The 17119-nt window shown below is 40.8% G+C and overlaps 1 pseudogene; it reads left to right on the forward strand.

Annotated features, from left to right (window-relative positions):
- Positions 1-3966: 3966 nt before the first annotated feature.
- On the forward strand, positions 3967-6147 carry LOC114496995 (annotated as a pseudogene).
- Positions 6148-17119: the final 10972 nt, after the last annotated feature.

Consider the following 17119-nt stretch of genomic DNA (forward strand, 5'->3'; position numbering starts at 1 on the left):
GAGTTATCTCCCAGTTACATCTTGGGTGGAAGTCACTTCCATCCCCCTGACTCAAAGCCTGGCCACAGCTATTTAACATATCTATGAAACCAGTTAAAGGTTATAGATATGTTAAATGACCATGCCAGAGGTTAGCTGCAAAGCTGTTGCTATATAAAACAGCCCTGAATGGCCCTGCTCCATATGTCCCACACCCAGCTCAGACTTGTGGGAGTGAGGGCATCCTATATATGTATTTTTCTAGTATTTCCTGGACACCTTGAGTTCTGGAGCCTGTTAAAAATCCTTATTTGGGGTCTCTCCTCTTGGTTGCATCCTGTTACAAACAGAGTTCAAGAGTTCTCCAGGTAGAGATAATATTTTCCAAAAAGACCTTGACTGCAAAGTAGGCAGTAGCTTGTCTTCCAGGGAAAACTTCAGTTCACTGAGAAAACCTACAGACCAAAATAAAACATGTTTATATCCATGATACAGTGGAAACTGTATTATTAAGAGATTCATTAGAAAATGTATAATGTCCAGGGCAGTGAAAATAAACTTCCCTGGATTATAATTTTGACAATTGGGACAAGTGAGGCAGGCAGTATTATTAATACTTTTCCATCAATATTGATTACTAATATTATCATTTTGTCAGTGGACCAATGATTTGATGCATGTTTTGTATTTAGGTATGGGAATTGTAGAGTCTCTGGCAGGAATAGGCTGTTATTTGGCCTAAACAACAGCTTTATAATTTTTTATCAAATCAGTAATTGTTGAATTCCAATCTTTGAGGTGAATTTTTGTGCTTCACCACTCAGTATTTCCAAGTTATCATTTGGGGAAATGTGGCTGTGGACCATGACAGAGTTTTGACTGCCCTTGGTTCCCTTAAAGGCAGCATTCCTTGCAGAAGTATCAGCAAGATGATTTCCCTCAGCTTCCAGAGAGCTGAATTTAGAATTCCTTGAGGTCTTAATGATAGTTAAAGCAGCATGCAAGAGTATAACATCCAATAATTTCTGTATATACAGGTCACTATTAATTTTATTTGTATTGGAAGTAAGGAAGCTGTGTTGCTCCCACAATATCACAAAATAATGACTACTTCAAAAACATATCAATTATCAGTATAAATGTTGGCAATCTTGCACTTGGCTAAGTTTCAGGCACATACAACACGGTTTTTAGGCCATAGTATCTAAACACAAAGATATTACTTCAATTACCTCAAAAGGGATTGATATTGCCATTGTCACCCTTTAAATAAAAACCATCAGTGAATCATGAATAGCTGATATAACTCAAGAGTTTCATGCAGATCATCACAAAGGCTCAGGAGGTGATCTGTCAGAGTTAAGTAATCATGGGGCTTTCCATTGGTAATGGGGAGGGGAGAATAGCAGGGTTAAAAATGATTTAATGTGAAAGAGTTGTGTGAGTAGCACTTAAAAAGGGATTTCATAGGAGGTGAGACACTGACTGGAAAATGTTGAGTGTGATGAGAATTCAGAAGGGCTTGTACTGAATGGGGTACATAGATGGTTAAAGGGGATCCCCCAAAAATTTCCTTGATGGCCTTGACTAAAAAAAAAAAAACAGTGGTAGTAATGTCACCAAACAAAAAAAAATGTCTGTTTGGCTGCCTGTTGCCACAAAAGCCAAACTCATGGACAGGTACTGATGGAAAAGTTAAAGGTTTTGTTTGGATGCTGCTCCATCCTGGAGAATGGGGGACTCCCTGTCTCAAAGCTCATCTTTGCAAAACCAAGACAAGACCCACCCATCCTCGGCAAGATCAGAACAAGGCAATGCCCAGATTTCTTTTTCCATGTTAAAGTATCATCTTCTAGAAATCAAGGTGGCTGCTAAGCAGTCATTCACATAGCTTAGCTTGTTCCCAGCTGCTGCCTGGCCTCAGTCTCCCTCTTGGACATTGTGTGTGGAGCCAGCATAGCCATGGTCATGCAGCTGCTAGGGCCGCAAGTTTGCATGCTCCCACGTAGGAGTGCAGACAAATACTGGTGAATGTTTCACCAGGTCAGTGAAAGAGAGATTCTATTTTGGAGGCCATGGGCCTCATGACTGCTAAGGTCACATGGCCCATGCAGAGGACAGGTCAGTGTGTAACAGGGAGGAGGGTTAGGCCAGATTGCTGGGCAGATGTGAGTGGGGATAGAGGTGAGAGAAGCAGCACAAGAGGCTGCACCACCCTCCACAAGATGGGAGTGGAGCAGGAAAGCACTGAATACTACAAATGAGCAGTTTCCCAGTAACCAGGCAGTGGGGTGTGACTGAAGAAATACCTTCCCAGGTTCTTCCTCCATACAAAAGATTTTGGCCCTGACTATACAAAGTGGAGAGTGCTGAAATGTTGCCCCCTTTGTTCTTCCCTGTTTATCAGCTTCTGGAAGCTCTAGTCTCTGGGTCACAGGCCCTGGAGACCATGTGGTTTGGGAACATTCTTGTGCTCATCCCCATAATGGGAAGCCACTGTGGTCCTGGTGAGTGGAGCCATGTGGCATGGGTGTTGCCCAGCAAGGCCCACAGACAAACCAGAAGGCAGCAGCCAGAGAAAGAGGGCAGTGCACTGTGGGGCACCCAAAGGCACAGACATTGAAAGATGCCTGAAGATAAGACATTGACTGGAAACTAACTAAGCCACCTGATTTTCTTAAAGGATGGTACTTTTGGGTAGGAGAAGAGGTTCCTGGTGCAGTCTTGAACTGAGATGAAAGACAGTAGCAGGGTGATTTTTTCTGGGTGTCTTAGAGGAAACAGGGTTTGAGGCAGAAACCTGCCATTATTTCAAACTGTATAGCCTTTGAATAAAAAAATTGTTTCCCTTTGCACTTAGCTCTGCCTCCAGAGTTTTTCCCTGTTGGCAGCAAGTGATAGGACCCCACTGGTAGTTTGGTTATAATAATGGCACCCAGTGTGGGGTTCTAGTTGCTTGTGGCTGGTGGGTCCCCAAGGAGTGGGACTGTAGGGTTTCTTAGTTGATGGGAATTTCTCTGCATGCCTGTTAGAGGTGTTGGCCACTTAAACAAGCTTGGCAGATGGAAAGGAAATGGGTCTGGGAAGGGAACATAGTCAAAAAAGAAGGGATGATCACACCAGCTTTGGGGTCATGAACCGGAGTCTGGGGATGACTGGCTGAGTTTTTGGGAGGCCATTGCTTGGGGACCACTGGTTGTGAGATTGGTTGACAAAAACTTACTTGTGAGCATTTGTTGGGATAGTGGAGTCATGGTTTCAATTTTTTTGTTTATATGGTTCCAGCTTGCCTGGAGCCTCATTGTGTTTATAATTATGGTTCTGTGTGTCTGGGTCATCAAGGGTTGTTCTGTTTTGGCTCTCAGAGAGAGCCTACTGGACCAAATTTTAGCAGACTAGTCCATGAACAGCCATTATTCAATGCTAAGCTAGCTATTTATTATTGTAACATTGTGTGGCCTATGTATGCTTTGGATTGCAAGAAAAGGTTACCCCTAAATGGTTCCCTCAATTACTGTATCATCATGTGATTAGATTTGTTTTTCAATTGGTAGGCAAATGAGATGAGATCCCTTATGTTAAGGTGTTTATCTTGTTGCATAATAGAATTTCACCAGATACAGAGGTCTGATAGATAGTGTAGAGAAGAGAAATGACCTCCAAACACTTCCTTGATAATAAGACACAAGAAAGTCTAGTTAAGGCCCTGACCCTAGGACACAAGATTAGTAGCAGGAAGATCACCACTGTCACCTCCTTCTTTGCTGAAATAGGGCCCAGAGAGCAATAGCCCCAATCTTGTATGATGAATGAGGTATTTCTTCCTCAAAGACCTGTCAGGACACCCAATTTGCCCTGGGAGTATACCTACCCAGAGTTGGGTGGAGGGTGGGGGTGGGGCTTCCTCCTCCATCTCCTGCTCCTCCTGCAAGGCTGGACTGACAGCAATGGCAGAAAGCCAGTGACCCATAGAAGGGTATCTTGACTATGGCTGTGGTACTACAGCAGGACAACGTGGCTGGAGCAGCAGATTGCCACAGCTCGAGCTGCCAAATGCTGTAAATCATCCCAGAGGAAATGAGGGCACTCAGAACCCTTCCTTTCTTCATGAATCTCTGAGGGCCAGTGGTGTCATTCTGTCATTCAGTCTTATCACTGATGAGAGAGTTAAGGAGCCCAGTCAAGAAACTGTTGCTACAGAATCATCTGAGGTAGTGGGGAGTGCTGCCAACAAAGAAATATTAGCAAAAGTAATAGACCTTACACATGAGAACAAAGGTGATCTTCAGGTTGTCATTGCTTTGAGTCTACTGAAGTCCTCCAAAGTTCAAGCTGATAAAAGAGATATTAACAGGATGCACAAAGCAATCTCTGCAGAAACTGAATACTCAAAGAGAACATGCTGTGAAGTCTGGTAAGAAAATCCCAATCCCAAAGACTGGAGGAAAGTTGATGGTTAGTTACTTGGGCTGAAAAATGCTGGCCATACAATGTTGCTTCAGTGCTGTTATTCAGTCTCTCTTTTAATTAAACTAAATTTTAAAGACTTGTCCTTAGCTATAGTCTGTCACAGAATGTATTTGTAAATTGTCCAAGTCACACAGAAAATAAAAATATCATATCTATGCCAGAGTTTGAGTATTTGTTTGTTCTGATGATGGGATCAAACTGCAAATTTTTTGACCCTTCAGCATCCCTGGATGTCTTAAAGGGAGCATTTTGATCACCTGAGGAATAGCAACAAGATGTGAGTGAATTCACACACAAGCTCCTGGATTAGCTAGAGGATGCATACCAGCTAGATGTTAATGCTAACAGATATGCCAGGAACAAATCTGAAAACCTAATAGTGCAGCTATTCTATGGTACTTTCCTCACTGAAAGAGTTTGTGAAGGAAATCTCTTTTGCAACAGTGAGACTTTTAGTCAATATCTCCTTCAGGTAAATAGTTATTGTAACTTATAAAAATGTTTGGAAGGGGCTGTGGTAGTGGGTGACATAGAGCTGCTTCTAACCATTCAGTGAAGTATAGAAAAGAATGTTGGTTTACAAAACTACATGCAGTGTTCACCTTTGAACTGTCAAGATTTGAGTTCAATCGATCCCTTTGTTAGCCAGAAAAAAATTCACTATAAGCTGGAATTTCTTCATATCATTTATATGGGCAGATACATGTATAGAAACAAAGAGCTTGTTTGAAGTAAAAGAGAGTATATTCAGAAGTTGAAGAAAGAAGCAAAGTCCTAGAGAAAAAACTGGAAATGTGTGTGACATACAGCTCATGCCCAATTTGTTTCTCATTTCAGACATGTTGAAATGTTATTGAATTTGCCAGTACAAAACTTGCCTCAGAAACTTCTATGTCTCATAGTGTCACAGAATGACATTACCACCTTCTTCAGTGCATTGCCCAGTCTCTGACCTGACATTCGAGGAAAGTACAAGAAAAGAAAGATCTTCTCAGGCTATGACAATAAATAAGCCCCTTACAACTTCCTGGTCTTCTGTGGAAATACCTTCATACCCAGCTCTTTGAACAACCACACATGAGAACATACACTTGTCTAAGACCTGTCTTCTCAGGTGGAGGAGTGAGATTGAACAGGATATACAAAATTTTTTAAAAAATGTTTGCAAACATTAACCAGACTATTATGCATGAGTACTATGATCCTCTCTCTTTCTAGGTGCCTTAGAGTCACTTGCACACAGTTCCTGTTCACGAAGTTTAAGCAAATGCTGGACACTACTGTGCCTATATCTATAATCAACCCTAACAAGTCTGGCTGAATTACAATGGCATCTCTGTTACCACATCTTCCTGGAAAGAACTTGAAAGAGATTCTCATGGAGGCCTGAATAATGTTAGTGCTTACTTTTTAAGGTATATTAACAACAAGCTACCCCACTTCAATGCAGACCCAACCCCAAGTAAAACAAATCAGACATTAGGAAAATTGGAAGCCTAATTTGTTGAACTTAAGCATTACATTCAGGAAGATAACTGGAGATTTGAATAGGAAGTAGAGGAGTAGGAAGAAGAGTAGTCTTCTAAGATTCAAACAGAATTCTTCGCCAACTCAACCTGGAGTGAGGCATTCCATGAGAAATACTCCAGGCTCTATCATCTGGGAATAGGATGTGCTTGCAAATCTAGGGAATTTTAGCTTCTTGATACTGAGTTAGAGTATGGACCTTCCTAATATTAAAAAAAAACAAGGATTGAAAATGAATTATGGCTGAATTTGAATGTGTATAGGAAGTTGTGAGAGTTTTAATTTGAAAGCAAAGAAACCTCAGCTCTCAGTTCTATGCTTGCTTTTGGATATTGTAGGGGCCCAGGGGAGTTTGGTTGTTTTGCTTACAGCAAGAATTTTCATCTCTCTGTTGTGAGAACAGTTGGCACACTAGTAGGTGAGAGAATGTCTCTACCTCTGGGGTTTCTGGCCATTTGGACCTAGGAGAGGCTGTCTGTGGGATCAGTTAGTATGAGACAAGATTCTAAGGCACGTTCTAGTTCCCCCCTTTATTTTTCTCTGAAACTTTGTCTTTCTGTTTTTTTTAAAGATTTTTATTTATTTATTTATTTTAGAGAGGGAAGGGGGAGAGAGAGAGAGAGAGAGAGAGAGAGAGAGAGAGAGAGAGAGAGAGAGAGAGAGAGAGAAACATCAATGTGCGGTTGCTGGGGGTTATGGCCTGCAACCCAGGAATGTACCCTGGCTGGGAATCGAACCTGGGACACTTTGGTTCCCAGCCCGCGCTCAATCCACTGAGCTATGCCAGCCAGGGCTGTCTTTCTGTTTTGAGTGGAAATTAAGGGCTTCTGAGAGTTAAAAAAGCTTCACATTAAGTTGGAAAGAAAACAATGGAAAGCATAAGACATGTAAATGCAATTTTGGTGGATGTTGGAAGGACAAAGATTTTCCTTTTTGGTTTGTATTTTTCTTCCTACCTGATCCCTACAGAATTTGGTATTCTTAATGACTAAGTAATTAATTACATAAAGCTTCTTTGCGTGAAACCAGTAAGACCAAAACTACAAGTTTCAAATTGTAGTTTTGATAATCAATATTTTGACTGGAATGTCATGACTGAAGGAGGAATGCCTGGACTCTGGAAGTTAGCAGAAAGCCTGGAGGGACTGAGATTGACTTTCAAAGCTAATGTAAGCCTACTGAGCTAATATCCTGGTACCTTGTTTGGTTGTGTGGTTCATGGCAGTCTTTCCAGGGAAGGAATGAAGGCTGTTTTCCTGAAAGATGGCAAGGAGGAACCTTAAGACACAATGGGAACCTCAAGGACTTGAGGAGTACAGGCACTGCAGGCAAAGGCAGATGACAAGTCTGTGGCTTGGTTTCTGTGCCAAGGGCTGAATAAGGGTCAGTTTAAAGGTTAGCAAACCTTAAATTTAGCAGTTTAAATAAGCAAAGCTTATTTAAAGAAGCTAGTAATCAATTCCTGCTCTTGTACTCATGCAAATGATGAGGCAAAATTAAAAACTTAAAGTCTCTTTGATGAGAATGAGGATAATGTTAAGAAGAGAAATTCACAATTCTCAATTGTAGGTATCAGACTGTAGTGACATAGTCTTCAAAGTTTTGTTCTTACTTGGAAGCTGAACTTATTTACCTCAACAACAGATGACATCACCAGAGATGTTTAATTTACAGGCATGAAGGATTTGTCAAAGTGTCACTGCATGATATCATTCCAGCAAAGGCCTTGCAACTGGATGTCTTCTACAAAAACAGCCTTGCAGACTCAGAGACAGGTTTGTGATTTGTTGTGTGAATTAATCTGTGTGTTTTTCCTTCTGTTTTCATTGGGAAGGTGCCTATGACCTCATTTGCCTGTGTGTTTCATTACACAGTGTAGGCCTCATTTAGGAAGCCTGTCTGCATCACCACTTCCTGGCACTCAGTGGTTTAGCTGGACAGGGTCGTTTAGTTGGCGAAGTATGGGGTAGCCTAATAGTTTCACTTTAAAACTGTTTTCATTTTCTGCCCTAATGGTTTAGTCATAAAGGGTCCAGAAATGTTAAAGGGACAATTTCAGAATATTTCCCTCAGCCTAATTTGAGTTAAGTAGAATGGGCAATAGGGCTTTGGACAGGTGTGACACGCCTTGCACACCTTCCTCCAAGGGAGCCACTCTTTCTTAATAGGGGGCACTGTAGAATTAGTCCCTACCCCTTTCATTTAGTTGTCATGGTTTTAATTATGCCTTCTGACCCTCTTGCCAAATTTGTAACCTCCAGAATATAACAAGGTTACCAATTTGTCTAGCAATACCATCCTTTGGATATCGCATATACCACTTACCAGGGACAACCAACTGACCTGGGTTTTGCAAGATCCTTCTCCCTCATGCAAAGACTCCACCCAAGACCCCATTTTATTAGGGATCTCTAGACCAAGGGCTATGTAAGACTATGGTCTTGATGAGCAGAAAGTAGTTACTGAAGAACAAGACCTTCACCCATTTGTCTTTGTAAGATTACAAAGTCCAAAAGTACTAAAGGTGGGGATTAAAATGGGGAGGTCTGGCTGGATCACTGGGTAGAGGGGAGTGGGGACCCCAGGAGCAGCAAGAGATGTGTTGGTCCCAATATGGGGTAGGGATTGGGAAACACTGAGGACTGCTAATGAACAACTGACCTGGCAAATGGGCATCATGACATCATAGAGGGATACATCATCCTACGTGTTTCTGCTATGCAGAGGATTTGGGGCTGGACTATATAAAGCAGAGAGCATGGAAATGCCACTCTCTTTGTTCTTTCCTCTTTCCCAGCTGCCAGTGAAGCAGGAGACAGCATAGGAAGAACTCTGAGACTGCAGTACTGTCACTGGCCAGCATTTAGCACCCTGGTTTCCAGGAAACACCTTTTACCAATTAGATAGAATAAAGAGAAACTGAGGCAGGGAGGAGACAAGTCTCACATGCTAACTCAATAGTCCTAAGCCTGTTCTGATAATATTGCTAGGTGTTTCAATATCACAAGAAACAATATATTAACAAGAAAGAAAGCCTTGAAACTGTGCTTTCATCCCAAGGCCTGAATGTGGGAGAAGGTCCCTGGACCCAAAGAAAGAGCCCATAAATAACTTTGGTTAATTGCCTACCTCTGGTCACTATCTATTTTAGGAGGGAGTCCTTGATGCTTACAGAAAGAACCCATAAATAACTTTGAAAAGTGCCTCAATTTTAATTAACTGTCAGGTATTTGTTTTACACCAAGATGACAAAATGGGGTCTGGAGAAAAATAAGAATTTGGATAATCACATTCCCCTAGGAAAGTTGGCACCACATTTACCACATATTAATCAATATGTAACTTTTTCTCTCCTATCCCACCAACTATATAAGTCCTGAGAACAAAGGACTCTCTCTCTCTCTCTCTCTCTCTCTCTCTCTCTCTCTGGGGGGCTCAGGATGCTGTCTCCCCACCTCTGTCTCGGGGTCTCAGGGGGCTCTTGGCTCTCTGGCCACAGGGCCTCTGGCCACCTGGCCTCAGGCTGCCCAGGGGCTTGCCACCCTGGTCTTCAGCCACTCTTGCTTTTCTCACCCTGCTTTGCTCTGAAACTTTCCCTTTCACCCCCTACTCTACCCAGTCCTGTTCTCTTCCATGGAAGCAAGGCACTAATAAACAGATTACATACTACTAGATTTGCTGATATGTAATTCTATATATGCATCAGCAAGGAAAAACAGGTCTCTCCCGTTAACACCAGGAGGTCAAATCCCTGGGCAGACAGGCCCTGGAGACTACATGGTCTGGGAACATTATCAGTGCCCTTACCCAGCACAGGAAGCTGCTGCAGCACTGGCAACTAGAGCTGTACTCTGTGGGTGCTGCCTGGCCAGGCTCACAGATGAACCAGAGGGCAATGGCCAGAGGAAAAGGGCAGGACTCCATGAATAGGACACCCAGACACACAGACTCCAAAAGATTCATGAAACCAGGCAGCAACTGGAAACCAGTTAAGCCAGCTGCAGTTCTTAGGCAGTACTTTTGTGGGGAGAAGTTTTTAGAGCAACCTTCAACTGATCTGGCAGAGGGTGGCAGGGTGATTTTCTTTGGGTGTCTTAAAAGAATCAGGCCTTTAGGTAAAATTTGCCATTATTTCAAAGGATATACATTATTTGCCATGTATATCCTTTGTGTTTTCTAGTTATTTATTTACTTATTAGATTATTCTTATTTATTCTGTTACAGTTGTCCCAATTTTTCCCCTTTTGCCCTCCTGTGCCCAACTCACCCCTGCTCCCACAGTCAATCCCCACACCGTTGTCCATGTCCATGGGTCTTTCATCATATTCTTTGACTAATCCCTTCCCCTTTTTTCTACCATTGCCCCCACTCTGGCAGCTGTCAGTATGTTCCATGTTTCCATGTCTCTGGTTCTGTTTCGCTTGTTAATTTACTTTTTACATTAGATTCTTCTTATCCATGAGATCATATGGTATTTGTCTTTCACCAACTGGCTTATTTCACTTAGCATAATAGTCTCTAGTTCCAACCATGCTGTCACAAATGGTAGGAATACTAGGTAGAAGAATGCAAGAAAGAAGAAATTCCTACCTTTTGTATATCCTTTGAATAAAAGATTCCTTCCCTTTTCTACCAAACTCTGCCTCCAGAGTTTTAGCCTGTTGGTGGTGAGTGGTAGGATCCCACTGGTTGTTTGGTGACAAGTGCACCAGTCTAACTCAGGACCCAAACAGTGAGCAATGGGTAAGAAAAAGCTGGTACTGATCATCAAGTGACAAATAGGAAACTGCAGGTCTCAAGTGAGGAACAAGCGAGAGAGAGAGTATTTCTTTGTTCCTCTGGGCTATATTCCTTTTGGGTGTAAGACAGGCTAGATATTTCTCAGAAAGCCAATTAACTTCCTAAACTTACACTCACTTTGGGTGGGTCTGCTTCCCAACCAATCCCTTCTTTCTCCAGGATAGACTGGCAGGCCTCTTTGGGCCAGCATCCTCCAACTGCCATTCTGACTTCTACGGAACATGTGTCTGCCTCCCCTGACCCCACCCTCAACCTGGTACCAGAAAGGCAGAGGCAAGGGCTTGCCTCCCTACCCAATTATCTTTCTAGCTTTTGGCTTGCTTGTGGCACTATCCATTCAACCTTCTGGCCATTAGCATACTCAGGACTCATCCATTCATGCTCAGTATAAGAACCCCACCACCACCACTATTCCAACAGGTAAAGGAGACTATTCTGACTCTTTTCTGACACAAGGCTGCCTAGCTTCACTGCCCTTGTTGCCAAAGGCCACATTGCAGCAGCTGCAATGGCTTGGCCATCTCCTGGCCAATGCTCCGCTGCTGCTAGGCCAAACCACAGCTTCCACTGGGAGAGGTGGCACTCTGCCACTGGGGGTATCTTCCAGGGTTTCTACTGCTTCTGGGCCAGGTGGCTGTGTGGCCAAGAAGCCATGATCAACTAAGTCTCCATGTTTTTTGCCCTATCTGCAGAATGTTGAGTGCCTCAGTTCATGAGAAGGGGTGGGCAGAGCATATGCACTCATCCACCACTAACAGTAAAGGCTCTAAGATGATAGTGGTCTGTTGCCACAGAATACACTTGCTATAATACCCAATGGATCAATGGTGGTCTTCATGTTTTGGGGTGAGTACCTTTCATTTTTCACATACAAAATGGAAAACAGGGAATCTGATAGTAGAGACACTCAAGAGCAAATAAATTTATTAAATTCTCCTTTAAGTTTTTAAAACCTGTGTCAACCTTTTCTTCCCTTAAAATTTGGGTGGGGTTGTTTTTAGTAAAACATACAGAAGTTGGCTATAAGAAAGAATTTTTATCCAATTTTGGCAATAATCAACTAGCCCAAGAAAACCTCACATTTAACTCTTAATTTTGGATTTTAGACAGCTTAGGACATCATGAAGCCTGGATATAGATGCAGATATGTTCTCATATCTGATGCTCTAAATGTTGAACGTAGGTATAGACAAACTGCAATTTATTCTTGTGACTGCATGTCCCTTAACAGAAAAGCATTAGCAAGTGGATGTTGTCTTCTTGTGAGGAGACTTGGGTAGAAGTGTAAAAATTCAATTTACTCACATATTGCAACAAAGTGGGGCCCTTTATATTACCCAGATTAGCCTTTAGGATTTTTGAGAAGTAAAGACTCTTAGTCAAACCTTTAGGCATTACTGTCCAGGTGAATTATTTCCTCCAAAGTGAATTAAAAAGACATTTACTAGCTTCATCAACTGGGATACTGAAGAATGCCCCACATAACCCATTACAGTAAGGAATTTACCTTTAGTTGGAATAGATGATAGCAACATATGAGGATTAGGAACAACACGGTATTGAGGGAAAACAATGGGGTTTATTGCTCAGAGGTCCTGGGCAAACCTCCAACCTTGGGCCTTGGGTTTTTTTGCAGTTAAAATAGGAATATTATACACACTAACACAAAGGATTATGGGCTTTATAATTTGAAAGTCTTCTTTAGTTGTGGGGCATTGATTGATTCTGGGAAGGGACTTGAATCTTGGCATAAGATACACTGTAGGTTTTGCCAATATCATCTGAAAATTTTGCCCTTAAAGACGATGGCAGCTGGACCAATATAGACTAATGAACAGTGCTCCCTAATTCAGTTATAGTGCCATCAGAAACAGAGCAAATTAAATATGTCCTAGGATCATTTACTTTGAAAAGAGAAAATTTTAGACTCCTGGTAACATTGAAGCCTCAAAATACCAATCACCATATGTATTTATTTTTCTTTCTTTACTTACTAATTTTTTTAATATAATGGGGTGACATTGGTTAATAAAATTATATAACTTTTGGGTGTACAATTCTATAATACATCGTCTGTATTGTGTATACTCTATACTGTATTGTGTGTTCACCATCCCAAGTTAAGTCTCCTTCCCTCACCATTTATCCCTCTTATACATTCTTCTACCTCCTCCCACCCCCTTTCCCTCTGGTAATCACCATACTGTTGTCTGTGTCTATACATTTTTTCCTTCACTGAATCCCACCACCTTCTTCAACCAGCCTCCAACCCCTTTTCCCTCTGACAACTGTTCGTCTGTTCCATGTATCCATGCCTCTGTTTCTATTTTTACCAGTTTGTTTTGTCATTAGATTCCACATATGAATAAAATCATATGATACCTGTCTTTCTCTGACTGGCTTATTTCAGTTAGCAAAATACTCTATAGGTCCATCTACATTGTCCTGGAAGGTAAGGTTTCCTTCTTTTTTATGGCTGAGTAGTATTCCATTATGTAAAAATACCACAGCTTTTTTATCCACTCATCTGCTGATGGGCACCTAGGCTACTTCCAAATCTTGCCTATTATAAATAATGCTGCAATGAACCAAAGAGTACATATAATTTTTCAAATTAGTGTTTTGGGTTTCTTGAGACAAATCCCACAACTGGAGTTTCTGGATCATAAGGAATTTCCATTTCTAATTTTTTTAAGGTAACTCCATACTTGTCTTCACAGTGGCTGCACCAGTCTGCATTTCCACCAACAATACATGAAGGTGCCCTTTTCTCCACATCCTTAGCAGCACTTGTTGTTTGTTGGTTTATTGATGATAGTCATACTGACATATGAGGTGATATTTCATGGTGGTTTTAATTTGCATCTCTCTGATGATTAATGATGTTGAACATCTTTTCATATGTCTATTGGCCATCTGTATATCATCTTTGGAGAAGTGTCCCTTTAGGTACTTTGCCCATTTCTAAATTGTATTGTTTATATTTTTGTTGCTGAGGTTTACAAGTTCCTTATAAATTTTGGATATCAACTGCTTATCAGATGTGTCATTGGAGAATAGGTTCTACCATTCAGTGGATTGTCTTTTCAATTTGATGGTTTCCTTTTCTGTGCAAAAACTTCTTAATCCAGTGCAGTTCTATTTGTTTTATTTTTGTTTCCATTGACTGAGGTAATATATCAGAAAAAAATATTGGTACAAGAAATGGTCGTAAAATAAATGCCTATGTTTTTCCTAAGATTTTTATGTTTTTGAGTCTAACATTTAAGTCATTAATCCATTTTGAATTTATTATTATATATGGTGTAAGAAAAATGGTTTAGCCAGTCCTTTCAATCTTGCCAATTTCAGAGCTATGGTCATCCAATTCAGTTTTTAAAGAGTAAGCTTGGGAATTCAAAAGTTCCCTATTATGGTCACTGGTATTCTAAACTAATTTTGGTCAAAATGGTCCATTTTGTTGGAAATACACATGGGGAGAAACTGTTTTTTAAATACAGAATTGGCTGGGAACTCTGTGAAAATGGGTTCACCTTCAATATATTTGGGTAATTAGGATCCCACTTTTGAGAAATAGTCTGTTTTGTTTTGTTCTTGTTTGTTTGTTTGTTTTTCCTTCCTAGAGCAAAAACCCAAACACTCTCCAGGCAAAACTCCAACATAATTACAGTGGGAAAATCCCAATCCTGATGGATCAGGTCAAAGACTGAACTCTATAGTTCCAATGGGACAGTCTAACTCCCAAAAGGAGTTGGACCAAAGGTTCAATAACACAATTTCAGAACAATACCTAGAATCCCAAAGAAGTCATGCTGAAGGCTAAATAGCATAGTTCCAATGGAACAGACTGGTCACAAAGGAATCTGGCTGAATACTGAGGACCACAGTTCTCACAGAACAACATGGTCCCAAAGGAGGAAGGACAATGTGCCAATGGAGGACTCACAAACAAACAAGGCCTCAACTAGAAAAGGATGACAATTTGATGTAGCTCAGTGGATTGAGTGCAGGCCTGCTAACCAAAGGGTCGCTGGTTCAATTCCCAGTCAGGGCACATGCCTCAGTTGTGGGCCAGGTCCCTGGTTGGAGGTGCATGACAGGCAACCACACATTGATGTTTCTCTCCCTCTCTTTCTCTCTCCCTTCCCTTCTCTATAAAAATAAATAAATACAAATATTTTTTTAAAAGCAACATCTTTCATATAAAAAAATGTCAAAGTGCAAAAAGAATAGGAGCTCCCATCCAAGGGAAAGACTTACCTTCAAACTCTTAAGTCCTCAAGGGAGCAGTAAGCTCCGTGACTACTACACCAGCTTGCTCACCAACCTTGGAGTTGACAGGGGTCTTCTCTGGATCCCAGTAGGGGACACCAGATTACGTTGACCTTGATCAACTAGGCAGCCAGATATTTCCCCAGCAATTTTTTGTTTTTCAGAAACAACAAAGAATTGCAATTCAAGCCATGTGGTCTAATAGCAAAACACATGGAAGTACTAAGAAACAAAAGGGGAAACGCTTTTATAGAGAAGAGGAAGTTGGGAGAGCTATTATAAACAGTTTTTCCTTTTGGCCTCCGAGATCAATGTAGGACATGAGAGCTCCCCCTTCTGGACCCCTGACTTCATTTTAAATGAGGTTTCTGTTTATTAATTTCTACATCTTCGGATAATCTGTCTCAGATAGGATTGCCCCTCCATACTGCAGACATATAGCTCATGGAGTTATGTATAAACTAGTAATGAGCATATACTACATGTTAGACACTATACTAAGTGCCATTGATTCAAAAGGATTATGTCACAGTGATGACTTTCTGGTCCACAAACAGAACTTCTTTTGTTTTCAAAACTCATTAGACTGATTTTGCAATTATTTCTTGAAGTCTAAGTGACTCCTACCTCTTGAAGTCTGCACCTTTTCTTACCACAGTTTTCTTTCTCCTATGTAGCTTTTTATAGGTGAACCTTAACTTTCCTCCAGTATTCATTAGGTTGCTATTTGAGTTATATTTTACTACAATCTACGCAATATCCTGAGATTCTGACTGCCTTAATCAATTTTAATTAATAGTTTCAATATACATCTCTTCTCATTCCAAAGCTCTATCCTTTTGGGGGCTCCCACTAACTTTCTAGTTTAGGCCTAGAGACACCCATCTTCCAGTTAATGGCCAAACTTGAAATAATAGCAGTCATCTCTTCACCTTGTCTCTCTTATGCAGTCATCTAGACTTATCCTGAGGTGTTGAAGAAGACAGGCTTTAATAATCCCTCAGTAAAAAAAAATAGAGGTAATACCAGCAAAGATAAATGGAAGATTATTTTTACAAGGCTCAACTCTGTAAGACTGTAAGTCTGTAAGTCTTGAGCCTCAAGACTGTAAGGCTCAACCCTCCTGGTCATTGAAGGATAAAAATAATGACCAAACTTCATTTAGAGTAATGTTTTACTCCAAAGATAATAGCTAGCCATTCTTTACCTCCCAAACAGTAAACTAAAGCATCATATATTAAGATAGAATGTGAATAATTCTAAATCCTTAACATGAAAGTTTCTAGACACTAAAGTATTATAAAATATCCAGCATAGAGTTATCAGTTATTTAGAGATGATTTACATGCAATCCTATCCAGAAACAGATTGATTCACTATTCAAAATCCATATATCTTGTGCTAACTAGTTTGTAGTCAGTCATTGGATTCCATTTTCTTGATTCCTTGATTTTGCACTTTTGGGGTTTTAGGAATAGATTTATAGCTCAATATTTGCTTCTTATTTAGACAGATTACCTAGTAAGGGGTCATTTTTTCAGCCATACTGAAGATTAACTTGACTTAATAAAAATTAATCTTTACTATTCAATGGGACTGAGCTGGACCAGATGTATAAACTATAGAGAAATCTGAGAATGAGACATCTCAGCAGGAACAAGTCACCTCTGAGGGAAAAGAGAAGGTACCCTGTTCCTTAATATTCTGTTGATGTAGTTTCTTTTATTTAATTACTTTATTGTTGTTCAGTTACAGTTGTCTGCATTTTCTCCCCACCACTATGCCCCACCCCAGCCAAACCCACCTCCCTCCCTTGCTTCCACCCTCTCCCTTGGGTTTGTCCATGTGTCCTTTATAGTAGTTCCTGAAAACCCTTCTCCCCACTGTCCCCTCCCCCCTCCTCTCTGGCTATTGTTTGATTGTTCTTAATTTCAATGTCTCTGGTTATATTTTGTTTGCTTTTATCTTTTGTTGATTATGTTCCCGTTAAAGGTGGGATTATATGGTATTTGTTCCTCACTGCCTGTCTTTTTTCAATTAGCATAATGCCCTCCAATTATAATACACATGT

Source organism: Phyllostomus discolor, chromosome 5 (assembly GCF_004126475.2).
Source record: "Phyllostomus discolor isolate MPI-MPIP mPhyDis1 chromosome 5, mPhyDis1.pri.v3, whole genome shotgun sequence".
Lineage (NCBI taxonomy): Eukaryota > Metazoa > Chordata > Mammalia > Chiroptera > Phyllostomidae > Phyllostomus > Phyllostomus discolor.